The sequence below is a fragment of the Theropithecus gelada genome, chromosome X (genome assembly GCF_003255815.1).
Source record: "Theropithecus gelada isolate Dixy chromosome X, Tgel_1.0, whole genome shotgun sequence".
Taxonomy (NCBI): Eukaryota; Metazoa; Chordata; class Mammalia; order Primates; family Cercopithecidae; genus Theropithecus; species Theropithecus gelada.
In genome coordinates, this window is record NC_037689.1 from 42,959,799 (window position 1) to 42,962,857 (window position 3,059).

General features: G+C 33.1%; 1 non-coding gene across 1 annotated transcript; it reads left to right on the top strand.

The window, feature by feature from the left end:
- The first annotated feature begins 1,909 nt into the window (after positions 1–1,909).
- LOC112616654 lies at positions 1,910–2,016 on the top strand. Its single transcript, XR_003117695.1, has one exon. It is a non-coding gene; the product is annotated as a U6 spliceosomal RNA (small nuclear RNA).
- The last annotated feature ends 1,043 nt before the right edge of the window (positions 2,017–3,059 follow it).

Sequence of the window (3,059 nt, forward strand, 5' to 3'; positions counted from 1 at the left end):
ACCACCTATAGAATGGGAGAAAGTATTTACAAACTATGCATCTCACAACAGATCCTGTACATCCACAATATACAAGAAGCTCAAATAACCCATAACAGAAAAAGAAAACAAATAATTGGATTTAAGCATGGGCAAAATATTTGAATAGGCATTTCTCAAAAGAAGACATACATATGGTCAAAAAGTAGAGACAAATTGCTCAGCATCACTAATCATCATGAAATAAAAATCAAAGCTACAAAGTGAGATATTACTTCACCCCAAATAGAATGGCTATTATCGAAGACAAAAATTGCAAATGCCAGAATGGATATAGACAAAAGGGAACACTTACACATTGTCGATGGGAATATAAAATAATACAGCTGCTATGGAAAACAGTATGGAGTTTCCTTAAAAAAATTAAAACTAGAACTACCATATGATCCAGCAATCCTATTATTGAGTATATATCTAAAGGAAATAAAATCAGTGTCAGTATATTTGAACTCCCATGTTTGTCGTAGAACTATTCACAATACCCAAGGTATGCAACCAACCTAAGTGTCCATCGATGAATAATTGGAAAGAAAATGTATTACATATGCACAATGAAATATTCTTCTGCAAAAATGGATGAAATCTTGTCATTTGTAACAACATGGATGAACTGGAAGACATAATGTTATGTGAAATGAGTCAGACACAGAAAGAAAAATACTGCATGATATCACTCTTATGTGGAATCGAAAGAAGTTTATCTCATAGGAGTAGAGAGTAGAGTAGTGATTCCCAGAGGCTGGGGAGTGTGTGTTGGGGGATAGTGGTGGGTGAGATAGGGAGATATTGGTCAACAGGTACAAAGTTACAGTTAGGAGGAATAAGTTCTGGTGTACTGTTGCACAGTAGAGTGACTATGGTTAACAATATTTTACTGAATATTTCAAAATAGTTAAAAGAGGGAATTTTAAATGTGCTTGCCACAAAGAAATGAAAAGGTATAAAGTGATGAACATGATAGATACACAGAATTGATATTATACAATGTATACATGTATCAAAACATCACATTGTGCCATAAATATGTAAAACTGTGATTTATCTATGATTTAAAAATATAAATAAAAAATCTAAAAAATCATTTTCCTCCTCTTTATTGTTCAAAACTAGTATATTAATAGGAATGATTATGATACAATCTAGAACTGTTCACTCTTGTTTAATTAATTAAATTTAATTAAACATCTACAGAAGATGTTAGGTTGTATATAATTCAAGAAGGCATGATGAGGCTTCTTTGTTAGAAATATCTCACATATAAAATTTAAAATCTAGAAAGAGAGAATTTAAAAAGAAAGAAGCTAGCTTGAATCTAACCAGAAGGAAAGAGTCAGCAAAGTCAAACTAAGGAATAGTAGAGAAACTAAATTTTCTCTACTCTACAAAAAAAATCAGCTTCACTGAAGTAAAAGAAAGTCTGTAAAACTATTCAAGATTAGAGACTCAGGAGGTATCGGGAAAATATAATCCTCCAAACGAAATCAATAAGACAGGAAAATAAATTATAACACCCATTAGGATCAGGATCAGGAAAATAAAATTCTTCTGAGGATCAGGAAAATAAAATCCTCCAAAGGACATCAATAAGACAATTTGAGAAACTTGAATGAGTATGGAATATAAGATAATACTATTGTATCAATAATAAATGCTCCAAATTGGATAATTATATTGATTTTATGTTAAAAAAATTTTTCTATTTTTGGAGACACATGCTCCAATACTGAGGGGTGAGGACACATAATGTCTATAATGTCTTTGCAACTGACTCATGACAAATAATAATTATGAATCTAGATTAATTTAGTCTTGCAAGTTTTCTGTATGTTTGAAATTTTTAACACAAAAATTTAAAATAATAAGAAAAATAGTGCTTGCTTTGGCAGCACATATACTAAAATTGGAAGGATATATAGAAGATTACCATGGCCCCTGTGCAAGGATGACACTCAAATTCATAAGGCATTCCATATTTTTAAACATATCTATGGAAATAAACTAGAAAATCTAGAAGAGATGGATAAATTCCTTCACACATACACCCTCCCAAGACTAAACCAAGAAGTTGAGTCCATGAATACACCAAAAACAAGTTCTGAAATTAAGGCAGTAATTAAGAGCCTACCCACCAAAACAAAAAGCCCATGACCAGATGGATTTACAGCCAAATTCTACCAGAGGTAAAAAGAGGAGCTGGTATCATTCCTTCTGAAACTATTCCAAAAAATTGAAAAGGAGGGAATCCTCCCTAACTCATTTTATGAGACCAGTATCATCCTGATACCAAAACCTGGCAGAGACACAACAACAAAAGAAACTTTGGGCCAATATCCCTGAGGAACATCAATGCAAAAATCCTCAATAAAATACGGGCAAACTGAATTCAGCAGCAAATCAAAAAGCTTATCCACTACAATCAAGTTGGCTTCATCCATGAGATTCAAGGCTGGTTCAACATACGCAAATCAATAAATGTAATCCAACACATAAACAGAACCAATGATAAAAACCACATGATTATCCAATAGATGCAGAAAAGGCCTTCAATAAAACTCAACACCCCTTCATGTTAAAACCTCTCAATAAACTAGGTATTGATGGAATATATCTCAAAATAATCAGAGCTATTTAGAACAAACCCATAGCCAATATCATACTGAATGGGCAAAAGCTGGAAGCATTGCCCTTGAAAACTGGCACAAGGATGCCCTCTCTTACCACTCCTATTCAACATAGTATTGGAAGTTTTGGCCAGAGCAATCAGGCAAGGAAAAAAAATAAAGAGTATTCAAATAGGAAGACAAGAAGTCAAATTACCTTTGTTTGCAGATGATATAATCCTATATCTAGAAAACCTCATCATCTCAGCCCAAAAACTCCTTAATCTGATGAGCTACTTCAGCAAAGTCTCAAGATATGAAATCAATGTGCAAAAATCTCTAGCATTCCTGTGCACCAACAGCAGGCAAGCAGAGAGCCAAATCATGAGTGAACTCCCATTCACAATTGTTACAAAGAGA